Source organism: Helianthus annuus, chromosome 14, assembly GCF_002127325.2.
Source record: "Helianthus annuus cultivar XRQ/B chromosome 14, HanXRQr2.0-SUNRISE, whole genome shotgun sequence".
In the NCBI taxonomy this organism is placed as follows: domain Eukaryota; kingdom Viridiplantae; phylum Streptophyta; class Magnoliopsida; order Asterales; family Asteraceae; genus Helianthus; species Helianthus annuus.
The window spans coordinates 58,997,124-59,011,653 of NC_035446.2; the positions used below are offsets into that span (position 1 = coordinate 58,997,124).

The 14,530-nt window shown below is 38.4% G+C and overlaps 1 non-coding gene across 1 annotated transcript; it reads right to left on the reverse strand.

Annotated features, from left to right (window-relative positions):
• Nucleotides 1-8,429: 8,429 nt before the first annotated feature.
• Nucleotides 8,430-8,536, reverse strand: LOC118486941. The gene has a single exon (XR_004880108.1). It is a non-coding gene; the product is annotated as a small nucleolar RNA R71 (small nucleolar RNA).
• Nucleotides 8,537-14,530: the final 5,994 nt, after the last annotated feature.

Below are 14,530 nucleotides of genomic sequence, written 5' to 3' on the forward strand. Positions count from 1 at the left end.
GAGCATAAAACTTGTGGTTTACGTTGAAGATTTATGATATTTTGTAACTTGGTGAACTGTTTTGTTTATGAGTTAAATTGGGTCATTTTGCCAGTTTAGTCTAAAAGTTTCATTTTTCACCTGTGGGTCCAAAAATGTTTCACCTTGCCATTTTAGTCCACTGGGTTAACTTAATCTATTTTTTTGTTAACAAGAAGGGCAAAATGGTCAAATTGTCCTTCTTGTTAACAAAATTACATATAAAATGATCGAATTACCCTTCTCGTGAATAGAAAAAATGGATGAAGTTAACCCAGTAGACCAAAATGGCAATGGTGAAACCTTTTTTGACCCACAGGCAAAAAATGAAACTTTTGGACTAAACTGGCAAAACGACTCAAACCACATAGACTAAAATGACATTTAACCCTTTTCCACAAGTTCTCTTGTGCCTTGAGTTGTATTGTCGAAAATTTTATGGTTTCGGGCTTTCCAAACGCACCACATTCTTACCTCCAGCGAAGAGGATCATGCCTTTGAGAGATCGAGCGGCCTTTTTACCGTAACCTAGGACGCCGCTTTACACCCGCTTGTGGCCTCCCTTTATACTTTTCTAGCAAACCTGCAAGTTAGAAGTACATGATTTGCACTCTCAGCGGAATTCCCCTTGAGACTTTTTCTTTTATTTGGAAGACGGTTTAAAGCTGCAGCCATCCAACCTAAGAACGAAACTTGCAGCAATACGAAGTCTTCCTGGATGAACATTTTAACCTGCACTAATTAACCGAGAAGGTCCCCATTTCATTGTCTAGCCATAACCATTTGGCATTTTTTTTCTAGTTTTTAGCTATTGTGTGTGGGTTTTGTTTTTAGAACTCATTTTTGGGCTAGTTTTTGTAAAAAAAAAACTAGTAAAAATGAATTGATGGTGGGACTTGTCAGATGGGTGGGTAAAAAGGGGTTGGTAACTATATTTTTTTAAAAACTTTATATATTTGTTTTTATATAAGTGCTAAATATGTATATACCAATGTTTTCATAACGAGTAAACTGTCATTTTGGTCCCTGAGGTTTGGTTACTTTTGCCACTTTAGTCCAAAACTCAAACTTTTTGCATCTGGGTCCCTATGGTTTCAGTTTTATTGCCATTTTGGTCCAAAAATGAAATCAGGTCATAGTTGTCTTATAAAATCCTGCAATTTTGTCATTTTCCTCAGGGACAAATCAGGTCATATTTGTCTTATAAAATATGGTATTTATTTATAAAAAAAGAAATTATCATTTTGCTCCTGCGGAAAATGACAAAATAACAGGATTTTATAAGACAAATATGAAATGATTTCATTTTTGGACCAAAATGGCAATAAAACTGAAACCACAGGGACCCAGATGCAAAAAGTTTGAGTTTTGGACTAAAGTGGCAAAATTAACCAAACCACAGGGACCAAAATGAGAGTTTACTTAATTTGAATTCATATCATAGTTTATGTATTCCTAATTAATACATGTATCTATACTATATTATAATGCATGAGACAAGGGCATTTTAAGATACTCAAAAAATAAGAACTCCCCCCCCCCTCCCCCCTTTATTTATAGAAAGGCCCCTAAAATGAGGGTAGTTTGGTCTTTTAAACACGATTTATTTTTTAGCCCCTAAACTTATTACACTTAAATCCCTAAGGTTTTAACAAAATTATAGATAATTAGTTAGAATTCACCCCTCCATAACAAACTTATAATTTTTTTACTAATCTTGACATATCTTATAAACTATAATGTTTAAAAAAAATCCAAAGATAGCATGACGATCTACACATTTTTATCGACGTTTCGGTAGTTGTCTTGTTCAATATCAACACACGGATTAAAAACTATAAGTTGATGATGCTTTGTGTACAAGTGATTAAAGAAGAATACTAATATTGTTATGGAATAACTAATTAAACAACTTTTTTAATACTTTAGTCAAATATCAACAATAATTCCTAATTTAAAGGGTGAGAAAATTTCATCTATACGTATAGTATGCATATTTGAAACATTCAAACTAAATCCTTTACAAGTATGTACCTGGTCAATTGGCTCCTTATTTTTAATTTTAAAATTTGAAATTTACAAGTGATTTAAGAAAATAACAACAAATAATCTTTTTCGTACATCTATACTATATTATAATGCATGAGGGGGGGTATTTTAAGATACCCAAAAAATAAGAACTTTTCCCTCGTTTATTTATAGAAAGACCCCTAAATGAGGGTAGTTTGGTCTTTTAAACACTATTTATTTTTTAGCCCATAAACTTGTTACACTTAAATCCCTGAGCTTTTAACAAAATTATAGATGATTAGTTACAATTCACCCCTCTACAACAAACTTATAATTTTTTTACGTATTCTTGACATATCTTATAAACTATATTGTTTAAAAAAAATCCAAAGATAGCATGACGACCTACACATTTTTGTTGACGTTTCGGTAGTTGTCTTGTTCAATATCGATCCACGTATTAAAAAGTAAAAGTCGATAATGTTTTAATGTACAAGTGATCAGTGCAAAGAAGTAGAATAAGTAAATCAATAAACTTTATGTAATCATTTTAAAAGTTAAATTTATTGATTCTACCATTATCAAAGTTTGTATTTGATTTCTAGAAACTATAAAATGTATTATAGTATAGATTCATTGACTAAATATTAGTTATATTCTAAAACTCTAACAACCTACGTGAATATTTCGGTTTTGTATACATATTTATTTGACAAAATAAAAAATGACTGGATATATGCTATCTATTAGCATGAGTTTGACTTACTTAAGAATAAATATTCCGATTTTGTATAGATATTATTTGAAAAGGTCAAAAAAATGACTAGATACTTATTAGCATGAGTTTGACTCATTTAAAAATGAATATTTCGCCACATGTTGGTATAGATATAATAACAAACTTCCTACGAAAAAGGATGACAAAAAATTAAGTGGGAAACAATTTTTAAAATTTAAAAATTCTTTACACTATAAATCTATATACTTGGTTAATATGGTCATTTAAGTATTTAACCTATTTTCAACATGTAGAAGCATTCCACGCATATAGTACACACATTTCAAACATCAAATGTTGAAAGGCATCTAAAATTCATATTCCAGTTACTTTTCAACATGTGCAGTTTCTTCTCTTTCTCACTCTTAAAGGCAGATTTCAAATTTCCAAATTCTCTTCACCCACTCTCTCAAATTCCTTCCACATGCTCAAAAATATGGCAACTGCTTTCATGGTTTGGGGTGTTTTGGGGTGTTTTGGGGTGTTAGATCTAGAGTATCGTGGTGGTTGAACAATGGAGATGACGGAAAGGTGAAGATGATGTCGATAGGTTCATGTCGATAACTAACATGCATCGTTTTCCTCTGTGTACGTGCTGGTTATGCGTAAACTATTTCGAACTATATATGCTATTATCAAACTTGTATACTCGCCTTTACACTATGTGTATTGACTTTATTTTAACGTATGTAACAGGTGTTTAGGATGCTTATCTGCTAGGAAAGCGAGGCTAGAATAAAGCTCTAGAGCCCAACAAATAGTTGTCTGTAGTAGTCTAATCAAGGGTCTCTAGAAGCAGATAAACAATTTCTATATTTTAAATCTGAGTTGTCGGAACTGAATTTATTGCCTGAATTTGGTCTGTAATAATTTGTTTACTGTTTAAGATACGGTATGGGACGTGTTATTTTAAATTGAATAGTAATGATAATTGTTATGGAAACTTCTGGACAATCTGTTTCGCTCAGTGCCATGCCCCGATGATTCCGCCATCGGTTGGGGTGTGACATTATTCACAAACACACACATGAACTCGCTCAACTTTTGTTGATGTTTTCAAACTACATGTATTTCAGGAAACTAAGTATGGATCTGGCAGGTGTTAAAGTTTCAAGTGTTGTCTGGAATAAAAGATGTCATCCGGTGTCGAGTGATTTAGAGTGGGTATCCTATCATGGATAGGATACATGTTTCAAAGCTTGATTATCATTAGTGACTTTTGAAAAGTCCTTATGGAACTTAAAACCTGTTGGTGTTGTATTCTGAATACAAAGTCTGTGTTTTTGGGGTTAAATCAATGTTGTTGAAATGTTTCAAAACTTAATCAATGGATGAACATCTTGGATTTATCATATAGTTGTTTGTTATGGTTGAATGCAATGATATTAAGCAAGTCACACAAAATCACGCTTCCGCAAAAGTCAGGGTGTGACACTAAGAATGCAAATCACGCAACAAGCAACCAAACAACGATTATTAGCAAAATCAGATAATGAGAAAGTAGCTACCTAGGCAAGAATCATGTTAACTCGCTCATAGCTCACATGATCAGATAATTGGATTTGGCTACCGGGATCTTAAAATACACTATCTAGACCTAAACAAGATGTCAAATCACTCTCTAAACATAACGCAATCGAGAATATAGGCAGGGGCGGACCCATATAGAGCGGGTCAGGGTCCCCAAACCCCAATGTTTTTTTAAAAATTAGTAGATCCGGTATATTAAATTTTATAAGGACCCCATAAATACAATTAGGTAGATACCATAGAAAGAAAAGCAAAGCTGGTGTAGTGGTAAACCCTCCTCTTTACCAACCGGAGGTCATGGGTTCAATCCTTGTATAGCCTATTTTTTCAATCTTTAAAATCTAATTTAAACCTCGCTCTGACCCAACCCGAAAATTATAACGTTTTGTTATGAAAATTTTGAACACCGAAAGAAATGGACCTCATTAGAAAAAATCCTGGGTCCTCCACTGAATATAGGGAAGTGTGTAAACTCACCGATTTCGGGTTCAAATAACCTCTCGGTCTCTCTAAGAAAATGCAATAGAACCCTAAATCTGGATATCCTATCAGTCCCACTAGAAACAATACATTCGGGAAGTGTAAAGGATACAATGAGTAGTGATTCTATCAGGTTTCTAACATGGTATGCTAACTATATAGACACACTAGGGGTGACTCACTCTCGTGCAGACCACGGTCCCGAATATCTATAAACCTATACACAACGACATCTAATCTCCTCTTGGACTCAAAGATTGTAGAATGCTAAATTACTCCTATTTTCAAAATTTTGCTGCCTTACCCCCCCGACCAGTCCTAATTGCATCGATCTTGGACCCTGCTGTTAAATGACATCACATTTCTGTTAGTTGTGATGCGAAATGACATTTTTATACCCTGTGGTTTGTAACAACAAAATGGTTTACACCCCCCATAACATTTAATCATCCCTATCGTTTCCCAAATCAAAAGCCACCTTCCCCCTTCGTTCCCGACGATTCCACGCTGTTAGATGTCGCATTCTGTATATACCTTTGTACCCATTGATGAATCTGATAAAACTATACATGAATCGGAACCATTTACTCAAATTGGGATCCTTGTTGATCTCTTAGAACTACTATTACCAATCTGAGATCTTTTCCGATGAAACCTAAAGCATAACGGTTCGATTATGGCCAAACGTAATTACTACCCCAATTGAAATCCCAACAATTAAACCTGATCATTTTTCTTTCATCTCTATGCAAGAAATCAATCCATTAGCAAACCCGTGAATCAAAACTCGTAAGTAAATTCATTCAAATTTCTTTGGATTGTAAGTTGTAACCCTAAATACAAAAAGCAAAATTCTTTGTTACAACTTTATATATAATCCAAAATCTTAACTAGATTAGAATTGTCGGAAAAGAATGGAAACATGTAACACACCACTTTCCCTAGACCTGCCCAATAAGAACAAAAAGTCAATCAAAAAGTGAAAGATTTATAAACAAAAAAATCAGAATAAAATCACTAAATGTAGATCTGTGATGTGCACAAAATGCAACATATAAATTACATCAATTGTGGCATAAAACTAACCCTTTTTTAGTACTAATGTTGGAAAAAATGTGCTTTTGTCTTCCTTTTTTATTTTCAGGATTAAATGAGCTCAAATGAACAAAAGAATAAAAAATACAGCTAAATCTAACATAAATACAAGAAAAGGAACAAACGTGGCATGCTCGACCTCCCGACAGCATCTTCCCAAAGCAAAACAAGAAGACAGAAGGCTGAACACGCCCCGTGCTCAGTGAGCACGGGGGCGTGCCCAAGTGGCAGCAGAAAAGACAAAGTAATAGAAGCTTCTACTGCCCACCACGGGGCCGTGCTCAGCGGACACGAGGGCGTGGTCAACTGTTGCAGACGCATTTAATGAAATTGCGAATTGCAATTAATGAAGAGAGAGACTCGGATGGACATGGGGCCGTGCCCAGTGGACACGGGGCCGTGCCCAGGCTTCTGTTCAGCCTGTAAATAGGAGTGCTTGGAGCTCTTGCAAGTCATCCCTTGGCACACCACCTCTCTCACACTTCACCCACCACCCACCACCATCACAACACCATCATCCATTGTCCATCATAGAGTGTGTGAGTCGTCTTAGGATCCAAGAGTGATCGTAAGAGTTCTTGACAATCAAAGGCCATGTTTGCCTAAGTCTCTTACATCACTTGGTGAAGACAAGTGTTTAGTGTAATACTTTTTATTTTTAATCTTTTGCACTTTTTAATTGGTTTTGTATTAATGACTTTAATTACTAGTTTCTTATGTTGAAGGTGATTCTTCCTTATCGTTTGTCCGTGATGTCTTGGCATTATTTTACTGTCTATATAAAATAAAAGATTTTCACCATTCATATCTCCACGGTCTATATGGAGGTATGTTGGCTACCTGGTCGGGGGTTAAGGGAACGGTTTGGTAAGAGTCTTGCCATTGTTCAGTGTATAGATCCTGCAAAGGACCTGGGTCAAATTTAGTAGGACCGCCTTCAATACCCAACGGTATTGGATGGCGGGGGTCCAAACTCTTTGATCCCCTCATAAGTTAAACTACTATTAAAACTTTAACCCGGCTACTTAGGACTGTATCCCTGCTGAATCAGACTACTTAGCCGAGGGTAACGTCACCTTCAAAAGAGGGGCCTACCACATTATGCCTTAATAACTTAATTAATTATCTTTCAATAATCCGACCCTTTAAGATTGTATCCTTGCTGACTCAAACTACTGGGTTGAGGGTAACGTCACCTTCAAAAGAGGGGCCTACTACAATAACTAAGATAATCTCTTAAACAAGTGCAAAAGTGCGAAAATAATCAAAGGTTACACTACACACGAGTCGCATCCAAGTGATTCATCTTGTCTATCAGTTTTTACTTTTATTTTCTTTTTCAGCATTTTAGTTAGTTTTGTTTTTGTAGTTTAAAAACCTTTTTCTAACATTTTGATTTGATTAGACGTTGAGGATAAACCGGTACTAAAAGCTCTTGTGTCCTTGGACGACCTCGGTATCTTACCAACACTATACTATGTCCACGATGGGTGCACTTGCCCATATGTGTGTTTAGTGTTAGTGAATATCGTGTTTATAAATTTTAAACTTGGCTAAAAAGTGTAAAAAAGGGCTTAAAATATATACCTAAATTATATACACACTGACACGCATCAAGTTTTTTGGCGCCGTTGCCGGGGACACGAGGATTTTAAGAAAGTTAGGAATCAGCGGCCTAATCATTTTTTTCTGTTTTATTTTTATTTTTTAGGATTTTCTTAATTTTTCAGCTTCTGCAGAGCTCAGCACGGGTCGTGCCTGGTCGGACACGGGCCGTGCCCAGCAGTGTCACTGGCAGTTTTTATTTTCCGAGTTACAGAGAACTGAGCACGGGGCCGTGTCGGTGCAACACAGGGCCGTGTCCAACTTTCCAGTAACAGGGATCCGGAAAACAATCGCTGTATCTCCGACCACGGGCCGTGTTCACTGAGCACGGGGCCGTGGTGAACTTCCTGACCAACATTCTTTTCTGTTTTTATTGCAGGACTTGGAACCAGACACCACATCTGAACTTTCTACGTAGTGTATGAGCTCCAATTCTAGTAGAGACATAAAAGAACCTCTAGAAGAATCCGAACGCTTTCTCAGAAAAAGACTTAAAGCTAAAAACTAAGAGAAGGTTTCGGGGGACCCATTTCTAATGGCGGACCAACGTACCCTCATGGATTACCTACGACCCACCGTGGGTAATCTCGGCACCGCTATCAATGCACCGAATGTTGAAGCTAACAACTTCGAACTTCGGCCACATTTGATACAAATGCTTCAAAACTCCGCAACCTTCCATGGGCTTGCGGACGAGGATCCCCATCTACATATTACTAATTTCTTAGAAATATGTGATACCTTTCGGATCAATGGAGCATCAAATGACGCCATCCGCCTTCGAATGTTTCCATTTTCACTAAAAGACCGAGCAAAAGCTTGGCTCAACGCCCTCCCAGTTGGTTCGGTAAACACCTGGGATGAACTAGCCCAAAAATTTCTATATAAGTATTTCCCTCCCGCTAAAACGGCTAAATTAATGACTGAAATTAATACATATTCACAAGAGGATGGGGAATCCTTATATGAAACTTGGGAAAGGTTCAAGGAGCTATTGCGAAAGTGTCCTCGTCACGGTCTTGCGGTATGGCAACAAGTATCCACTTTCTACAATGGGTTGTTACCACACACAAGACAAACACTTGACTCTAGCTCCGGGGGACTTTTAGGTAATCGCCGCCCACATGAAATATACAATCAAATTGAGGAAATTGCTTAAACCAATTTTCAGTGGCACACTCCCCGAGGCAATAAATCTATTGCCCCGGGTGCCCATAAGGTTGATGAAAGCACTTCTTTACAAGCCCAAATCGAGGCCCTTTCTTCAAAAATCAAAAAGTTAGAAATGACAAAAACGGTCTCGGTTATGGCTTGTGAAGGGTGTGGTGGGCCACATGAAAATTGGAGTTGTATGAAAGAAAGAGATGATCAACCAGAGTCGGTAAACTACATTGATAATAGACCTAGGCCGTCGGGTCCTCCAACGGGTACCTACAACCAAGGATGGCGTAACCACCCTAACCTTGGTTGGAGAGAACCCGGCAATAGTAGTAACCAACAAAGCCTAAACCAACGAACAAACTTTCAACAACCAAGAAATGAGTCACAAAATTTCCCTCAACAACAAGGTGGACGAGAAAGGCTTGAAGATACTGTATCTCGCCTCATCTCCGAAACTGAAAAGAAAAACTCGGACCGATTCCAACAATTGGAATCGAATTTTAGAAATCAACAAGGTAGTATACAAAACATTGAAAAACAATTTAAATCAATTAGCTCAAAATTTCTCCGAGAGACCACAAGGCGCGTTACCAAGTAATACCGAAACAAACCCAAAAGCACAAGTCCATCTCATAACGTTAAGAAACCGCACCGTGGGTTCCGAAGAAGCTCCACCACCGCTAACTGAGGGAAGCACAACTCCTCAAGAGAAAGCTTCTCCTCTGATTCAAGAGCCTACCAAGGCTCCTCTGGTTCCATACCCCGGTAGGTTAATTCGTCAAAAGACCAATGAGCAATTCGCAAAATTCGAAAATCTACTAAAACAATTGCATGTTAATATTCCTTTTATCGAAGTCCTAACTCAAATGCCTAAATACTCAAAATTCATGAGGGACTTCCTCACTCATAAAAGGAAAATTGAATCATTGCAATTAGTTAACTTAGGCGAAGAATGCTCCGCCCTCGTACTCAACAAACTCCCACAAAAGAAGATTGATCCTGGAAGCTTCACAATTCCTTGCTCGATCGGGGAATCCCCCGTTCGTAATGCACTAGCCGACCTTGGGGCTTGCATTAACCTTATGCCCGCATCAATGTTCAAACGACTCGGCCTAGGAAAAACAAGCCCTACCAAGATGAGTATACAACTTGCCGACAGATCCGTCAAATACCCACAAGGTGTCGCTGAAAATCTATTGGTCAAAGTCGACAATTTCGTCTACCCAGCCGACTTTGTCATACTAGATATGGAAGAGGACACCGAAGTCCCCCTCATACTAGGGAGGCCTTTTCTAGCCACCGCGCAAGCAGTGGTAGACATGAATGACGGAACACTTACTTTGAAGTTTGGGGATAAGGAAGTGAAGTTTGGAGTTGGGAAGAGAGTAGAGCACGATGACCCGGTCAATTACATGAAGGTCATTGATTCGAGTTTGGATGATGCTCTCCGACGGTGCAACATGGGATGCAAAACATCCCGCTCGGAAAATATATGACCTCACCTTGGGTCTAGCCAAGTACCGTTATAAACGTGGCGCACCACGGAGGCATTCCGCGGAACTATCCTTAGTTTAGCTTAGATTAATTTTTAGTTTAGTTTTAATTTGCAGGAATAAAACACACTCGGGATGGTCAAGGATAACAAGGGAAACGAGAAATATCACCCCATGCACGAAAACAAGGCCATCCGACAAAAATTTCTTCATTACAGCAAGTTTAGCACTGGTCCGTGCCCGCCCAACACGGCCCCGTGCTGCACAATCTGCAGCAATCGCCCAGTTCAGGTAACTGGACATGGGTCGTGTTCACTGAACACGCCCCCGTGTCCAGGCTTCTGTTCCTCTTTGTTAAATTTTGTCACTGGCACCTGAACACGGGGCCGTGCCCGGTCCCAGGGGCCCGTGTCCAGAGTGCCAGTAACATAAAATTTTGCTTTTAACACCCTTTTACACATTCAATCAACCTAAAAACTTATTTTTGGGAGACATTGAGGACAATGTGTAATTTAAGTGTGGGGGGATGCTAAAACTTTGAATCTTGCAAGTCCTAATTAACAAGCCTTACACAAAACTCTATTGGAACCGCTAATCACCCCAAATTTTTTTCAAAAAAAAAAATATTTTTTTTACTTGTCTAAGTTTAAGTTGGGAATTTCAAGTTCTAACAAGGTTATATTTTTACAAGTTTACAACCGATAGCGTCGTGATAAAAAGAACCAGCATAAGAAAATTATGAAACGACATGACAAGCTTGGTTAAAATTTGATTATATATACTTGATCACATAAAAACTCATTCACACAAAAGTGAGCTTTGAACCTTTATTGAGCATACAAATACATATCTTTACACTAAATGCTCATTTTTCGTTTCTTGTGTGAATAGCCGCTTGGTTCGTACGACTCTAGAACTTGCCACGACAATGCATTCCCGGTCCTTAACAACTTAAACCCGAGTAAGTAAATGATGGAGGTATTAGGACTAACCCTTTTTCTTTCTACACGATTATTTTTTTTTACCACCTACCCAAAATCCCCCTAGTTAACCCCTTTGAGCCTAAACCTTTTCATTTCTTAACCCAAAACAATCACCCTTTTTACCCACCTAAACCTTTTTATTTTAACCATTTCTTTTAGTAACAAAGCTCGGTTTTTCTTATGACTTTAAAAAAATATATAGTTGATGAAACCAAATAAACAAACAAGTTCACAATTAACTTTGTTTGAAAGAAATAGTTCATCGAAATAAAAATAAAATTGTGAAAAATAAAAAGTCTTTAAAAAAACCGATGCTTTTTACGTTTTTCGCCCTTTTACTAACCACTAACCGAACCACCCACCTTTAGCCCAAGCCTAACCCTTCACCCAAAAAAGTCCTCTTGATATTTACAAAGGTATATAGTTAAAAAGGAGGAGGATTGATTGCTTGGCAAGCCTACGGTAGGAGTAAGTTCCATGCCGCTCTCGAGTGATTCACTAAAAATACACCTTCGGCCGAGTGTTGAGTGATCCCCCGTGAGGTATGTGAACTTGTATATAAATGGAATTTTAAAAAGACATGTTATGCCCTAATTTGTAATTTATCTTATGAAACATTTTTAATAAATCATGACGAATAGGATTGTAAATAAATAACAATAAAGCTTAAATAAAGAATCTTGGAAATCCCGACACTCTATGACAAGTCCAAAAACCTTCTCTTCTACCCATTCCATTTGGGAGTGAAAAAGCCACATTATAAAGAGTTTTGTCTGAGGATAAGCAAAGATTCAAGTGTGGGGGTATTTGATGTGCACAAAATCCAACATATAAATTACATCAATTGTGGCATATTACTAACCCTTTTTTAGTACTAATTGCTTTTGTCTTCCTTTTGTATTTTCAGGATTAAATGAGCTCAAATGAATAAAAGAAGCAAAAATAAAGCTAAATCTAACATAAATACAAGAAAAGGAACAAATGTGGCATGTCCGACCTCCCGACAGCATCTTCCCAAAGCAAAACAAGAAGATAGAAGGCTGAACACGCCCCGTGCTCAGTGAGCACGGGGGCGTGCCCAAGTGGCAGCGGAAAAGACAAAGTAATAGAAGCTTCTACTGCCCACCACGGGGCCGTGCTCAGCGGACACGGGGGCGTGGTCAACTGTTGCAGACGCATTTAATGAAATTGCGAATTGCAATTAATGAAGAGAGAGACTCGGATGGACACGGGGCCGTGCCCAGTGGACACGGGGCCGTGCCCAGGCTTCTGTTCAGCCTATAAATAGGAGTGCTTGGAGCTCTTGCAAGTCATCCCATGGCACACCACCTCTCTCACACTTCACCCACCACCCACCACCATCACAACACCATCATCCATTGTCCATCATAGAGTGTGTGAGTCGTCTTAGGATCCAAGAGTGATCGTAAGAGTTCTTGACAATCAAAGGCCATGTTTGCCTAAGTCTCTTACATCACTTGGTGAAGACAAGTGTTTAGTGTAATACTTTTTATTTTTAATCTTTTGCACTTTTTAATTGGTTTTGTATTAATGACTTTAATTATTAGTTTCTTATGTTGAAGGTGATTCTTCCTTATCGTTTGTCCGTGATGTCTTGGCATTATTTTACTGTCTATATAAAATAAAAGATTTTCACCATTCATATCTCCACGGTCTATATGGAGGTATGTTGGCTACCTGGTCGAGGGTTAAGGGAACGGTTTGGTAAGAGTCTTGCCATTGTTCAGTGTATAGATCCTGCATAGGACCTGGGTCAAATTTAGTAGGACCTCCTTCAATACCCAACGGTATTGGATGGCGGGGGTCCAAACTCTTTGATCCCCTCATAAGTTAAACTACTATTAAAACTTTAACCCGGCTACTTAGGACTGTATCCCTGCTGACTCGGACTACTTAGCCGAGGGTAACGTCACCTTCAAAAGAGGGGCCTACCACATTATGCATTAATAACTTAATTAATTATCTTTCAATAATCCGACCCTTTAGGATTGTATCCTTGCTGACTCAAACTACTGGGTTGAGGGTAACGTCACCTTCAAAAGAGGGGCCTACTACAATAACTAAGATAATCTCTTAAACAAGTGCAAAAGTGCGAAAATAATCAAAGGTTACACTACACACGAGTCGAATCCAAGTGATTCATCTTGTCTATCTGTTTTTACTTTTATATTCTTTTTCAGCATTTTAGTTAGTTTTATTTTTGTAGTTTAAAAACCTTTTTCTAACATTTTGATTTGATTAGACGTTGAGGATAAACCGGTACTAAAAGCTCTTGTGTCCTTGGACGACCTCGGTATCTTACCAACACTATACTATGTCCACGATGGGTGCACTTGCCCAAATGTGTGTTTAGTGTTAGTGAATATCGTGTTTATAAATTTAAAACTTGGCTAAAAAGTGTAAAAAAGGGCTTAAAATATATACCTAAATTATATACACACTGACACGCATCAAGTTTTTTGGCGCCGTTGCCGGGGACACAAGGATTTTAAGAAAGTTAGGAATCAGCGGCCTAATCATTTTTTTCTGTTTTATTTTTATTTTTTAGGATTTTCTTAATTTTTCAGCTTTTGCAGAGCTCAGCACGGGTCGTGCCTGGTCGGACACGGGCCGTGCCCAGCAGTGTCACTGGCAGTTTTTATTTTCCGAGTTACAGAGAACTGAGCACGGGGCCGTGTCGGTGCAACACGGGGCCGTGTCCAACTTTCCAGTAACAGGGATCCGGAAAACAATCGCTGTATCTCCGACCGCGGGCCGTGTTCACTGAGCACGGGGCCGTGGTGAACTTCCTGACCAACATTCTTTTCTGTTTTTATTGCAGGACTTGGAACCAGACACCACATCTGAACTTTCTACGTAGTGTATGAGCTCCAATTCTAGTAGAGACATAAAAGAACCTCTAGAAGAATCCAAACGCTTTCTCAGAAAAAGACTTAAAGCTAAAAACTAAGAGAAGGTTTCGGGGGGACCCATTTCCAATGGCGGACCAACGTACCCTCATGGATTACCTACGACCCACCGTGGGTAATCTCGGCGCCGCTATCAATGCACCGAATGTTGAAGCTAACAACTTCGAACTTCGGCCACATTTGATACAAATGCTTCAAAACTCCGCAACCTTCCATGGGCTTGCGGACGAGGATCCCCATCTACATATTACTAATTTCTTAGAAATATGTGATACCTTTCGGATCAATGGAGCATCAAATGACGCCATCCGCCTTCGAATGTTTCCATTTTCACTAAAAGACCGAGCAAAAGCTTGGCTCAACGCCCTCCCAGTTGGTTCGGTAAACACCTGGGATGAACTAGCCCAAAAATATCTATATAAGTATTTCCCTCCCGCTAAAACGGCT